The sequence below is a fragment of the Balaenoptera borealis genome, assembly GCF_965194805.1.
Source record: "Balaenoptera borealis genome assembly, contig: HAP1_SCAFFOLD_790, whole genome shotgun sequence".
Lineage (NCBI taxonomy): Eukaryota > Metazoa > Chordata > Mammalia > Artiodactyla > Balaenopteridae > Balaenoptera > Balaenoptera borealis.
This window is the reverse complement of record NW_028123411.1, coordinates 100,268-115,923: the sequence shown is the minus strand read 5'-3', so window position 1 is coordinate 115,923 and position 15,656 is coordinate 100,268. Positions and strand designations below refer to the sequence as shown.

Here is a 15,656-nt window from a genome sequence, read left to right as displayed (position 1 = left end):
ACAGCAAAGGAAACCATAAACAAGACGAAAAGACAACCCTCAGAATGGGAGAAAATATTTGCAAACGAATCAACGGACAAAGGATTAATCTCCAAAATATATAAACAGCTCATGCAGCTCAATATTAAAAGAACAAACAACCCAATCCAAAGATGGGCAGAAGACCTAAATAGACATTTCTCCAAAGAAGACATACAGATGGCCAAGAAGCACATGAAAAGCTGCTCAACATCACTAATATTAGAGAAATGCAAATCAAAACTACAGTGAGGTATCACCTCACACCAGTTAGAATGGGCTTCATCAGAAAATCTACATACAACAAATGCTGGAGAGGGTGTGGAGAAAAGGGAACCCTCTTGCACTGTTGGTGGGAATGTAAACTGATACAGCCACTATGGAGAACAGTATGGAGGTTCCTTAAAAAACTAAAAATAGAATTACCATATGATCCAGCAATCCCACTACTGGGCATATACCCAGAGAAAACCACAATTCAAAAAGACACATGCACCCCAATGTTCATTGCAGCACTATTTACAGTAGCCAGGTCATGGAAGCAACCTAAATGCCCATCGACAGACGAATGGATAAAGAAGATGTGGTACATATATACAATGAACTATTACTCAGCCATAAAAAGGAACGAAATTGGGCCATTTGTAGAGATTTGGATGGATCTAGAGAGTGTCATACAGAGTGAAGTAAGTCAGAAAGAGAAAAACAAATATCGTATATTAACGCATATATGTGGAACCTAGAAAAATGGTACAGATGAACCAGTTTGCAGGGCAGAAATTGAGACACAGATGTAGAGAAAAAACATATGGACACCAAGGGGGCAAAGCAGCGAGGGGGTGGGGGTGGGGTGGGGGGACGAATTGGGCGATTGGGATTGACATGTATACACTGATGTGTATAAAATTGATGACTAATAAAAACCTGCTGTATATTAAAAAAATAGAAAAAACCTATTTATTAAAAAAAAATAATAAAATAAATAAATAAATAGTTTCTTTGCCTTTTAATGAAGCTATCAGAATGTTTCATTTCATTATCTGTCTGTCTGGCCAGTGGTGTGTTAGTAAATGTTTAGTGACCAGCCTTGGCTGGGGAGGGGGTAAGTACTGACTTGTAGCTTCTCCCAATTTCCATGATGTAAACGCTCCCAGCATGGCTCACGATTTCATGCTACTAAAGTGATTGATGACAATGAACCTGGAGTTAAAAAGAAATGTGATCAATCCGCTCCGATGAGCTGGTACAAGCTGACTCTGGCATATCACTGAGTCTTACTTTATAAGTCTGAATCTGCAATTATTGTCCATCTAGACTATGACCAATGAGCAGGCAACAACATGCACCCCATTCTCAGCTGTGCTTCATCTGCATGGAGATACATGACAGGTGCTTCTTGACAATGGCAGTATGATCACTACGTGACCTAGACAATACACTTAGGTATTGAACATCGTTAGGTTTAAACAAAATCTCTGCCTTCTGGTTTATCAGGGATCCATTAAAATATGTATTTATTTGGTTTTATGTGGAGTCAATCCATTCACGTTCCCTTTATGTTTTTCTTTGCTTTTTAAGATCAAAAGACCACTTACAATTGCTACAAGTCAAAGAAAATGTTAAGTTCATTTTCCTTCATTCTACTACCCTCCCCACTTCATAATTACTAAATAACTCAAAATACCTCCCAAGCTTGTTTTATTCCACAAATAGTTGTTAGAACTTCAATGAGTCTTCTTCTGTGGATTTTATGCCCCATTTCTAGAAAAAACTTCCCAGAAGTACTGGCAGAAAATATTAGATTTTAGCTATGCCAGACCAGGGAATGGAAAAAAAAGGATGAATGTAGGCATTTTAGAGAGAGGAAGGTACTTACAGAATGTTCATAACTGTAACTGTTCTAGGGGCTTGCATAGATGATCTCATTTAATCCTCAAAATGCTCTTGGTAGCTGTTATTATTTTTTATTTTTTAATGGACAGATTGAGATGTAATTTCTTTACATATCTATAGCCACACAACTAATGAGTGATGGAAGTAGGAATCAAATCCAGTGTTTTTGGACTGCCAAGACCATAATTTTTTATGATGCCATACTGTCCTTTAAAAGTAGTCTAAACAGTATTTCATCCAAGTTGGTGAGTCTTCCCCTAGAAATTCCATCTCTAGGGCTTCTCTTTTCTCTCATCTGGTGATCTACTTCTCTCCCTTGCCTTCTCTCTAAAGCCAGGAGGAGAGAAAACAGGTGCACTGTCTCCCTTTATTCACCTCATCCAAAGACTTTTCTGCCTCCGTGTAAGAATTAGGAAACCAAGAGGGGAAGAACTTCCTCTCCCGTAGAGTCAAGACACATTCCAACAGATCTTGCCTCTATGTTATCTCTCTGGGAAGTTTGGTCTTTACCTAGGGAGCCAGGAACCAAGCCTGAGAAACCTGGTATCTTCTACCCCCTTCCCTGACACAAGCAAACACCTGTGTGTACAAAATTGCTTTGGCTCAGAGACAAATTTGCCCACAGCTCCCAGGTTTGCCCAGCAGATGGGTATGGCCACACAAAAATCTGAAGGGACCTAGCCTTTGATGAGCTTCTATACTACGCTGGGCACTTGACTTCCATAGGGTCACAGTCATACATTAGAAATTACCCATGTGTTTTAGTCCTAGGATGAAGTCATATCTGTGATATCAAATCTCATATAAAACTATAAGGTAAAATAATGAGGCAAAAAATGTCCTAGGTCAGGTGATGTCACTCCTCTGCTCAAGCCCTATAATGGAAGAGAAAAACCAAACACCTTACCACGGCCTACAGGGCAGATTTTATTTTCAGCCTACAGGGCAGATTTTATTTTCTAAGGTGGCCACAATAATATCTCCCATCCCATGCATTCTTCTAGAACCTTGATACTCCCCTGTAAAGAGGTAGAGTCTACGGCCCTCCTCTTGAAGCTGAATGCTATTTTGTGATAGCCTGGATCAACAGACTATGGTGAAAGTGACACTATGTGACTTCTGAGGCTAGGTCATAAAAATGCCATGCACTTCTATCTTGTTCTCTTGGGACACTCACCCTTGGATCCCAGCCACCACTCTATGAGAAAGCCCAAGGCACCCAAGAAGAGGCACACAGCTTTCACCAACACTCAGCACCAACTTATCAGCCATGGCTAAGAATCATCTTGAAATTCTCCAGCCCCCCGTCCACCTGCTCCAGCATAAAGCAGTGATGAACCATCCCAGCTGAGCCCTGCCCGAACAACAGATTTGCAGGCAATTATATGTTGTTTTAGGCCACAAACTTTCGTATAGTTTGTTACAAAGCAATAGATAACTAGAACAGCATGCAAGGCAGTATGTAAACTGGCTTCCTGTTAACTCTGAGGTCTCCTCTCCAGCCATGCTGTATTCCCTTGTACACTCTGTACTTTGGCAAACATGAAAAGCACGTGACCACAGACTTCAATTTCTTTCAGTGATGTTTTATAGTTTCCTGGATAGAAGTCTTGCACATCTTTCATTAGATTTTTCCCTAAGTATTTAATGTGTGATACTATCACTAATGCATCCTAGTTAGAAAATTTTATTTTCTAATTATTTGTTGCAAGTATGTAGAAATAAAACTGATTTTTGCATATTGACTTTAGATTAAGCAACCTTGCTAAATTCACTTATTAGTTCTTATAGTTTATTTACAAACTCTTTAAGATTTCTATTTTCCAATGATGTTATCTCCTAATGATAGCTATACATCTTCCTGTCTTACCCTAATATTTAAAAATTTCTTTTCCTTCCCTTACTGAACTGGCTGGGGCATGCAATGTAACATTAAAAAGAAGTGATGATAGTGGGCATGCTTGTTTGGGCCCCAGTCGCAAGAGAAAGCTTTAAATATTTCACCACTAATTATAATACTCAGTATAGATTTTTTTGGTAGCTCTTCTTTATCAGAAAAAGGAAGGCTCCCCCTCAGGTCAACTCAACAAGCTTTTTCTGATCACCCATTATGCCCTAGTCACTATTCCAGGAAAGAGAGAATTTAAAAATAAATGAGACTATCCTTGCTCTGAGAAGTTCATCATGTAGGGTGGCAGAGGGGAATTGGAAAAGCAACTCACTCTATGCAGAGGAATTAGTGAAGTTTCTCAAAGCACAAAGTATTAGAGGAAGGGCTCAACATATGAGATAAATGCTGTTCTGGTTAATAAGAATGATATACAAGGGTTACTCCCTTAAAAACTCCCTTCTGGTGCTTATCTATACATGTGGATTTCATTTTATAGAGTCAAAGGAGCATCCTGAATCACATCACATTTTGATAAGTCTAATATTCTCAAGTATTCTTAAAGGAGGCTGTAATTGAGAGAATAAAGAATTCCATGGTAAATAACTGTAGTGACGATTCCTGAGTTCTATGTACTCAGGTTTTCAAAGACTGTTACATGAGCCAAAATGCTGAGAAAGAAATTATGTTTTCCATCCCACAAACCCATTGTTAGCTCTCTTTCCATTTCTTTACTGGCTGTATTTGCAAATAATACCACAGGAAAAGAAGAAAAGTTGACTTAGAGCAAGTAACACAGTATGTGGTTTAGAAGTATTTACCTTAGGAAATCATAATACATATTAACTGTTAAACAAATACTTGTTGATTTGGCACACCCTGGCTATGTTTGCAGGGTACCAAAGAAAACAGTCTGGGCAGAATTGTACTACCTTGGGGCAAAGGCTGTTGAAAGGTATACGATTCAAACACCAGGTACAGTGCCGTCTTTCAGTTTCAAGGTTTAAAGTTTTTTTTTTTTTAAAAGGGTATCCGAGAGTAAAAACAGCTAACATTTCAGATTTCAAATAGGCTGAAAAGTTATGTACGACGCCAGTGACTTACTGTCTTTAGGAGAAGAACAAGGTGATCACTGTCACGTTCATGTCCAAACATCTAGATTTGTTCTGAAAGCAGAGAATGGAAGTAAGGTGGGTCCAGATCTGGAACGACACAAATTGAGATCTTTTGGCTTGAGGAAGTCTGCAAGTATAGCTGCTGCCCCATCAACGTCCCTTTGGGATTCATCCTGGCAGTGCCTGCCAGTCAGAACTCCCAGGCCAGCATTTGCTTTCTTTTTAGGGCTTTCTCCATAAGATGGAGCCCATTCTGTCCCAAGTGCTGAAGAATTAACACCCCCAGTGTAGACCCTCAACAATGACCACTGGGAGTTAGTATATCCCCCTCAGGTGGGAACTCTAAGCAGAGTTCTACACTGGTTTACAGATCTCCCCTGTAGGAGTGAGCTCATTATTTGCTTACTCTTACTTTGTTGTCTTACTTGCCCATCCCTCTACCAATGTTTCCTGGAATCACTTCCAGAATAAACCATTTTATTTGGATTCTTGTCTAAGGGTCAGCTTCTGGGGGAAGCCGAACTAACACGGGTTGTATTCTTTTTTTAATAGAAATTTTTTTTTTAAGATTTTTTTTCATGTGGACCATTTTTAAAGTCTTTATTGAATTTGTTACAATATTGCTTCTGTTTTATGTTTGGGTCTTTTGGCCGAGGGCCATGTGGGATTCAAGCTCCCCGACCAGGGATTGAACCCAGACCCCCCCATTGGAAGGCGAAGTTCCAATCACTGGAGCACCAGGGAAGTCTCACACGGGTCGTATTTGACTTGAACAAAGGACATCAGTATTCATCCCCCGTCTTTTTCTAAGAAGATGGTGGCACTGTCCCTCCACCACACACACAAATGACACCCTCTCTTAAGGAACTCACATATTCTGTAGGAGGGTCATGGAGGACTTGAAGCAATTATCTGGACAAGTCAAGTCAAAGCCACTGTCAACTGAAATTGTGGTTCATTGGAGCATAAGCATCGTTTTTTGCTTGACTTAATTGCATAATTGCCTTGGTTCTCTCTCAGCTGAGTGTGTGTAGACGTGTGTGTGTGTGTAAGAACAAATTAATGATCTAACATGAGGGGGACCCTTTGGCTTCTGGCCAAGAGGGAGATGTATCAATGTCAAAAACAGCTATCGAGGGAGGCTCTCTCAGGGGGAGAATTTCCACTTTCAGTTATGACCACCTAAAAAACATGATGAAATTGCTTTTTATGAAATCAAGCCATGGAAACTAAACTTCGAGGAAAAGAGTTAAATTTCAGCCTTGGAGCCCTCTGTCTGCTCTACTGGAGAATTTTCCAGGGCATGTCAAACATAGCTACAAGATTTCATGAAAGTCTTGCTTTTGACGTTTCAGTAAATTCAGTGAACATTTCTGTGTGAGCAAGTAGCATGGCTTTTAGAAGAGAATTGTATTTAAATTTCATGTTCATCCCTGTTTTAAAGGAATCATTGTAATAAATGAGACTCTAGTCTTAAGTTTTTGTTCATATGAGAATATTATGCAGAAAGGTTCCCAAATAATTAGCCAGTACAAGTTTCAGGACACTGCCTTAATCCAGGAGCAGAGTGGTTCACCCCTAAGAATGAGATTAGACATATTACCTGAGAGCAAAAGATAAACAAATAGCACCAAAGAGGAAGCCACCACTCAGTTTTTTGTTTAAATTAATCGCTAGATCTCTTTGACAACTTGAGTAAATTTAATACCTTTATTTTCTGTACTTTCAAGTTTATCTAACTGGACTTAATAGAAAAAATAAATAACACCTTCCCCTTTTCATCATCATTATTTTGTTTAAATATAACTCAGATCAATCAATATAACATTGATGAATGTGGTTTGACTATAATGATTCCGATATCATTTCTAGTATATCCTGTTCATTGAAAAGCATAGGCAAAGATAGTTTCCCTCATAAGCAGAACCCGATTTCAGCAGATGGTTCGCCCCAGGAATTTGTTTTGTTGTTTTGTTTTATTTTGTTTTGACCCAGAACAATGAATGAGCACCCTCTTCCTATAGGTGGAAAGTTTTTGCTCAAAAAAATGCTTATGGTGCAAAAACCCCAGCTAAGGGTTTAGCTTGGGGATGACCATGCAGGTGGTATTACCCCAGAGTGAGGTCGGGTTCAGAAAATGTTCAAGGTGGACGATTCACGTTGAGTTCCTTAAAGTTTCTTAATCACTTCATGTGCTCTCCTGCCCTGGGGTTTTGCATCTGCTCCTTCCTGCCTGTAACACTCTCGAGCCCACGGTCCCCTCTACCCACACACCGCTCATTCTCATCCTACTAGGGTTCATATTTCAGGTCTTTGCTTAAATGGAGTTTTCTGGATGGAGACACCGTTTGTGTGCCTTTTGCACTGTTGCTTGCACTCTTGTTGCATCTAAAACCTCACCACTTGGACCCCCTGGTTTGTTGTCTGCCTCTCAGCTCACAGCTTAGCCCCCGTCCTGCCCAGGTGTGTTTGACTAACCACTCCCTCTCCAGGTGGGCTTTGGAAGACTCTCCCCTAATCTACCCCAAGGCCAACTTCTAAGTCCACAGACTGTTGTTTGGGGACCCCTCTCCCACCCCCGGCCCCTCAGTTGGACTTGTCTCTCCATTGTTCATGTCCAAGATGTTCCCAGAGCCCCTTTAAACACTGAGATTCAGGAAATTCCTATGCTTGCTCTGTATTTATATGCTATGAGATCATGGATGATTAACTTTCCCTGGCTGGATCTCATTTCAATCATTTACAAACAAACAAACAACGACAACAACAAAAACAAAACAAAAAACAAAGACCCTAAAAGGATGAGCAAACTTTTTCTTAAAGGACCAAAGTAAGTATTTTAGACTTTGTGGAGCCGTGTGGTCTCTGTCACAACTATTCAGCTTCACTATGGAAGCACAGAAGCTGCCATAAATACATACGTGGATAGGTGTGTTCGTGTTCCAATAAAACTTTATTTACAAAAACAAGTGGCAAGCTGGAATTGGCCCATGGGCTCTAGTTTGCTGAGCCCTGGTCTACATGATTTGTATGATTCCTCCTCTAAAATTCCCTGAAATCATCCTGCTTCTACTGATGGAATTAAGTAGTCCCTTCTTAGCCCCCTGTGCTTTTCCTCCTCATCACTACTGCTAGAAAATACAAAAGTAAACATACGTCTCTCCCAGCAGACTATAAATTCCATGCAGTCAGTGACGAGGTCTGGTTTTCACTGGAATATGCCAAAGTTGTCACAAAGTGTATAGCCCAGATAAGCTCTCGATGAAACAAAAAGTGAACGAATATGTTTGAGTCAACCAACTTTCCCTGAGAGAGGAGGACTAGAGATACCGCACACCTAAATGTATGCTCCCCCATTCCTCTCACCGGTAAATCATGTTTTCCATCATTTTCCTGGCAGTTGGAAGGGATGTGTACTGAAGTAGGCACAGCTGTGTTCCCTACTTCCCTAGGCGGGAAGGACTTCAAGGCAGGGTTTCTCAAATTGTCACGAGCACACAGATCACCCGCGACCTCGTTCAGATGCAGGTTCCGATTCAGGGTAAGTCAGGGTGAGACCTGAGATTCTGCATTTCTAACAGGCTTCCCGGTGATGTAGATCCTGCTGGCCTATGGAGCACACTTTGAGTTTTAAGGCTTTAGGGGACTTCTGCCCTGAGCACTGTTCCTCCCTGTTAGCACCTAATGAGAATTTGGGACACACTGCAGATATCCTGCCCTGGCTGGTTTATTTTGATTTACTTTATAAAACCTGAAAATGGCTATTTAAATTTTTTCTGCCTATGGCACAGACATTAAAGACACTATAAGCCTAGGAGTAGGAGTTACTTTCTGTGAAGGAAGGATATCTGCCCCTCTCCAGGTATATCTTGTTATTACAGGCAGCGAAGAAGTAAAAGGGAAGGGGAAGGTGGTCAGAGCATGCTCAGGTTTCATCTCTATTCCAAAAGGATCCCTGGACACTGCTGGGGACCAAGGAGGGATGGACGGACAGGTGGCACATCACAGCACAAAGGCACGATGCCCTTCTCATGGCCAATGATCCAGGAAAATGTGCAAGCCTTGTGCAAGGATTATATCAGGGAGAAATGCTTCGTCTTAACTCCTGCTATTTCCTTCCACTTGGAATGAATCTGGTTAGTGCGTCACTTTCTCCTCTTTCTGCTCTTTACTCACAGTGCCCTAAGAGAGAGGAAGTGACGTACTGGATCGCTAAAGTTGGGAAGAAAACTGCGCCATTTGGCTTAGCTCCTCCCTCTTTCCTCTTGGGGTAAGATTCCTGCTGGAAGTAGGATGCTCTGCATCCTTATCCTGTAAATCTTCCCTAGTGGGTCCCACAAAAGTCCGTCTCACTCAGAACTACCTATAACCGAGTGAATGTCTGAAATTCTTGGTGCAGTCTTCGGACCCATTTGGCTCTCAAACCAGACACTAGTCATAAAGGTGAATTTTTGGTTCATCATCTGCTACTCCTCTGCTTGTTTTTCAATTTGTTCGGAACTCAGGCTCAGGAAAGAAAAATCAAACCTTTATTAGACTTCTTCAAAATACTCAACTGTTATCAGGAGGCGAGAGTAAAACTTGCCTTGGTCAAGGTTTTCAGTGGCCCGTGCTCATAGGCTGGTTCTGCAGCATTAACAGCCTCGTAACGGGACGGCCCTGGTGTGGGTGCCTCTAGGCCAATGCAACCATCTCGTCCTACACACCCCCAAATACGAGCACGTGGAACAGAGATGTGCCAGTGCACGCAGAAGGGTCGCACTCACCGAACAGTCTGAATGATGGCAGGGAGCAGAGCAGGAAGGGTAGCGCCATGGGGTTGCGCTCTCTTGGTTTTCACCTCGGCTCTGCTACTTACCAGCTCTTGGGAAAGTCACTTCCCCTCTCTGAACCCCAGTTACTGCTTCCATGAAATGTGGATAACGACACTCACAGGGTAGTTAGAGAAAGCAAAGAGTCTCATATCCATGAAAGCTCTTTGGGTACCATGAAAATCTGAATGATTATTATTAGTATTAATCAATGTCAAAGAATCCAAATCTCTGTTTGACGTTCACATAACAAATTGGGCATCAATGAGAGAATCTGATAGTAGGTGTGCATTCAGGGCATCACATGGTGTGAGGTGGGCTTCAAGGACTCTGCCGGTTCTAATCCAGACCCTAACTTTATAAATAAAAGACGAGAAGCCATTTGCCCAAGGTCACGTGTCAGTTAGCGGCAGATGCTGGAGTACATCCTGACTGGCAGATGACGGGTCTGTTTGGGGGATTCAAGCTATTATGTAAACTCAGCCCCATCTCAAACAATGGCATGGACTTCACACTTCCTCCACTTTACCATGAGCACTAGTTGGAGCTACTTTTAGTTTCATGTTATAGAAACACAATTTAAAGTAGCTAAAGTGAAATAAAAGGGAAGGGATTCATATAACTGAAAATTCCAAGGTATTCATGGCTACAGGTATGGCTAGATCAGGGCTCTGTTTCTCTATCCATCTGTCAGTTCTGTTTTCCTCTGTGTTTGCTTCCTTCCCAGGCAAACTTTCTCGAGCTACCAGGAAAGAGGCTCACATACTCTTTATGGCTCCAGAGCTCAAAGAGACTGTCTTTCCAATAATTCACATTTGCCCTCCTTGTGTTATGGACTCACTGCTAATCCTATCAGTGTGGCCAGGAGGATGGAATCCCGTCATTAGCAAGGCCTGAGTCTGGCGTCAACTCCTGGGGTTAAGTAGGGGCATGAAGTAAATTTTAAAGGAACCATATAGACTAGCCAAGATTATTATGGAAGGGGAAGTGTTAGTTCACCAAAGGGAGGGATGCTGCATAAACACTATCATATGTGCCCATAACACTCCTCATTAAATCCTTAGCCATCTTGATACTTTGCTCATTATATTAGTTTCCTATTGCTGTGTAACAAGTGACCACAAAGTTACACGTTTCAACAAAATACACTGAGTAGCTCACAGTTCTGAAGATCAGAGGTCCAGCATGGCATGGCTAGTTCTCTACCCAATATCTGATCTCACAGGCTGGAATCAAAGCATCAGCCAGGCTGAAGTCATGTCTGAAGGCTCTGGGGAAGAACATGCTTCCAGGCTCATTCAAGTTGTTGGCAAAATTCAGTTCCTTGCAGGCCTCTCCTTGTAGGTCTGACATCTACCTACTGACTACATGCCCCCTGACCTGTTGAAGAGGTATCCACCCCACACGCCACCTGTGGTACCCGACATTCTGCTCTCTTCTTCAGGCCTTATTTATGAGAAGGAAAGACCTAGCAGAACTGGAAAGGTAACACAGAAACCCGTTTCTACTTTCAGGGTACTGTCCAAATGCCAAGGTGTAATCTGAGTCTTTTCTTCCAAAAACCACCTCCCTGTCTCCAAGCACAAGGAAGGATGTCTCCCCTAACATAGCATTTCCAGGTCTTCTCTGGACCTTAGGGGAACTTTTACCTGCTGGGATTTCTCAACACCACCATGACCCTTCCTTCAGTTCTGGCTGATCTGCAGGCCATCCCAGTCTAATCCAACCTTCAACAATGCCTCAGAAAAATGAACCATAAATCAGAAGGAGTTTTCTTTGAGATGCGTCAGATGAGGCAAGAGTGGAAACCCCCTGGATAGGAAACCAGTCTAACCTGTTTGGCCATTAGTGGTGACTTGGGTTTTACACATCATTGCTCCTGGAAAGAGAAAAACAGTATCTCACTGGAGCCAAGGAGAATCCCCACCCTCATGCCTGAGTGGAGGACACTTTCACAGAGGCTGAGAGAGGAGCTGGATTTGGACAGTCCAGGCGACAGTGCCGCCAGAAGTCAGAAGACGAGGGTGCCCACCAAATTGAAAACAGGCAGAGAAAGACAACCTTCAGGGCTGGCTATTTCATCCAGGGGAAATGTCTATAAATCAATTCATAAAGAGGTGGTGGTTTGGAAGACGGTTCTGTGATCAAATATGTTTGGGGGGAAATGGGTTGAAGAAAATTAATACGTTTTCTGACTACAGAATTTTTCAGACTTTTAAATATATAATGGGCATTCAGACTCTCCAATGATGGGGTAGAGCAGGGGTCAGCAAACTTTTTCTATAAAGGGCCAGATAGGCTTTGTGGGTCAAATGGTCTCTATAACAACAACTCAACTCTGCTGTTGTAGCAGCAAAGCTGCTGCAAAGCCATGGACAATAGGCAAGTGAATATTGTGGCTCTTTCAATAAAACTTTATTTACAAAAACAAGCAGGGGCAGGCTTTGCCCTCCAGGCCATAGTGTGACAACCCCTGGGGTAGGATTAATAAAATTTACTGGACCACAGAACCCTTCATTCATTCATCCTTTCATGTGTTAGTTATTTTTATGGGACAAAACTAAGAGTCTTACAGACAGGACACTCTCTGGTTCACGATTATTTCCCTGATATCTACAAGGGAACTTAGGACACAGAAAACTCTCAACCAAAAGTCACTGAATAGGAAACACTGAATTAAATAGCAAAATAAAACAATTTTTCCAGGAGAAAGAGGGCCCCTAAGGGAACACACTGATGACAGCTGAACTATTTGAAACAATGCTTCAGAGCAACAAGAAGTGACTGTGTTTTTGGAATAAAAGAAAAGAAACAGGAGAAGAAGGAGAGACATAGAATGGAAAAAACGGGCTGTAATAAGAAGGCAAAGGATAAGAAAAGAAAGAGGTGGAGGATCAAAAGATGTGTTTCCACCCGCAAGAAAATGACTTTCTCTGCCCTGGCTGTGCACAAGAGTGTTGCTGTCCTGAAAGGGAAAACCTTTAATGAGGTGCGGAAAAACCTTCTTTGGCATTAATTAACAAGATCACTAGGCTGTCGTAATTGCAGGGAAAAAAAATAAATCATCAAGAGATATTTCCTAACAGAAATGCAGGTCATTACAAAATATTATTTAAAGTCACATTTACATATAAAAAGGATCAAATGGATGTTGTCCCACTTGGCACCCGACTCCCACCCCTCTCTCTTGTGCACAGGAATCAGCACACAGCTCCCCTGTAAGCCAGGGGCTTTGGAATCTTTGCAGAGCATCCCCCCAAAGGGGCTTGACGGATACGGAGATGTGAGAACTGAAGGAAAGCTTTGCAGGTGAAATCTCAGGGCTGCAACCCCCATTCCCCACCTGATTAACTACTACTTATGGTACTAAGTGCCTGAATCCCTCACTTAACTGGGGTCTCCATGAAACCAGTGACCTTATCTGGGTTTTCCCCCCCTCCATCATGTTCTCAACACCCAGCCTACATTAGGATGCTCAATAGGTACACATTGACAGCATTCATCAATTCTTCAGGACTCAGCTAAAGACTTACTGCCGCTGAGAAGCTTTCCTGCATGTCCCAAACTAGATAAAGGTGCTTTCCTCTAGAGACACTGTGGCATTTCATGCTCCCTTGTGGTGGCACTTAGAGAAATAAACCGACAATGCAAAATGGCAACAAGGGCCAAGCCCCCCGTCCCCATGCCCAGTTAGAAACAGAGCTACTAGGGATAGGACTCTGCTATATTAATATCCATGTCCTTATCTTCAGCATCTTTACAGACCTAGGTATGGAGTACGTGCTCTCAGCAAGCGCTCCCTGAATGGATATTGATAACCCCGCTATGGCTCAGAAAGTCAGTGGCAGCTGTTATGAATCTTGGGCAAACTTTGGGGTGGCTGCCAGTGGGAGCTGAACAAGGATCTGGAAGGATAGGCCACAAGAAGGAGAGGTGGCCCAGGGGACTCACTGTGTCTCTAGGGTAGTAACCAGAGAAAGGGCTTCTTTCAAGCCAGAGTGTCCCAAAGTGTGTCGCAGTTAATAGACATTGCTTTGGTTGTAAATGGACACTACATAAAAAGGGGACCCCAGGTTAACTGTGAAGCCACTATACACGTATAGTGAGGCTAAACAAACAAATGGGTGACAGATGATGAAAGCCAGGCTTCTCACTGTTGGTGTGGGTGGTTATAGAGAAACAACAGGAGGAGGCTAGAATGACCAAGGTGGTAATGGATTAGAGTTAGAGACATTAGCATGAACTCATGTTTAGCTTAATTTAGATATGAATAGATATATAAATAGATGCTAGATACAGATAGATGCTACATAGGTATAGATATAGAGGCATCATGTGTACATACAGAGATATGTTAATACACACCCATTTATTTCCTAGTTCTATCCTAGTTCTGGGAAGGCCTAGAAGCAATAATATCCCAGCAATAATAAGCACATGCAATGTCCAGATTTTGGTTTCTAAATACTGTTCTCCAATAAAGGGAACCAAGTCTCCTTGAAGAAATGGCTGATTCTAGGATTGGGTCAGGGAACATATAAGATGAGCCTGGAGCATCTTCGAGTGTGAGGAATCAAAGAAGTGCTCAAAAGACAAAACTGTATGCGTATGTCAGAGGAACACAGGAGCCAAATGGAAGAGCTCCCAATGACTTCAGCTGGAACAATTTGAGCAAGAAAAATTAATAACAAAACATTGTGTTAAAATCCAAAGTATAACATAAATATCTGTTAAGTTCATACTGACTTAACAAATGATTGGATAAGTAAATAAAGGAGAATATACAAATCTCCCATAGAAAAGAGTTCCAAATAATTTACTCTGTGTTCAAGAAGGTGGAGCATACAACCCCTTAAGTGTGGGCTGCACATAGTGACTTCCTTCTGAAGAGTTCCATATGCGAAGAGAGAGGAAAAGTAACTTTACAGTGGGGAAGCCTGACAAACATGCTCAGCCAGGTGATCAAGGTCAACATCAACAGTGATAAATCACATTGATCCCATACACTTTTGATGTGATGTGATGTGATGAAAACTGCACCTTACCTCCGGGCTCTTCCTCCCCCAAAATCCATAACCCCAGTCTAATCATGAGAAAAAACATCAGCCAAATGCCAGCTGAAGGTCATGCTACAAAATATTTACCAGAACAGTACACCTCAAAACTCTCAAGGTCATCAAAAACAAGGAGGGTCTGGGAAACTGTCACAGCCAGGAGGAGCCTAAGGAGACATGACACCTAAATGTAACATGAGATTGTAGATGGGAAAAGGATATGAAGTTTAAAATTATGGAAATTAGTTTAAAGTATGGAGATTAATGAATAATAATGCATCAATACTCATCCACAAATGGTGACAAACGTACCACACTCACGTAAGATGTTAATGATAGGGGAAAGTGGGTGATAGGTACGTGGATACTCTCTGTACTATCCTTGTGACTTTTCCATACGTTAAAACTACTCTAAAATTTGAAAAGTTTCATAAGGTAAACAAAGCTACAAAGAAAATAAAAACAATAAAAAACAAAACAAAACTAAAGGTCTCCATGAACACCATGGGTAGGACTGCCATTGTTTAAGATAACAAAGGTGCCCTTGGAGTTGTGCAAACAGGCCTCCTCACGCTGCACCTTCCCCACTTCTTTGGCGCAATGCTGGACCCTGGGTATGTCCCCAGCACTATTTCCTGGGTTACATATCCGCGTATTGATGCTGGTATCTCTTTTATGGTCATCCACTGCTGCCTGATGCTTTCAGGTATAAGTCTCAAAGCCAACACTTTCAAACTTCAATGTGCTTAAGAACAGCCTGGGGAAGTGGGTTAGAATGCGGATTCCTGGGCTCCACCTCAGAGATTCTGATTTACTCGGTGTAAGGTGAGGCCAATTAATATGCATTTTTAATAAACCTCTGAGGTTTTCCTGAGTC

The 15,656-nt window shown here is 41.9% G+C and overlaps 1 long non-coding RNA gene across 1 annotated transcript in view; it reads right to left on the bottom strand.

The window, feature by feature from the left end:
* LOC309621661 overlaps positions 1-15,656 on the bottom strand; it is a 278,524-nt gene that overhangs the window by 183,610 nt on the left and 79,258 nt on the right. Inside the window, exon 2 of the long non-coding RNA XR_014240136.1 lies at positions 4,904-5,001. This is a non-coding gene — a long non-coding RNA (uncharacterized lncRNA). The remainder of the gene's footprint in view (positions 1-4,903; positions 5,002-15,656) is intronic.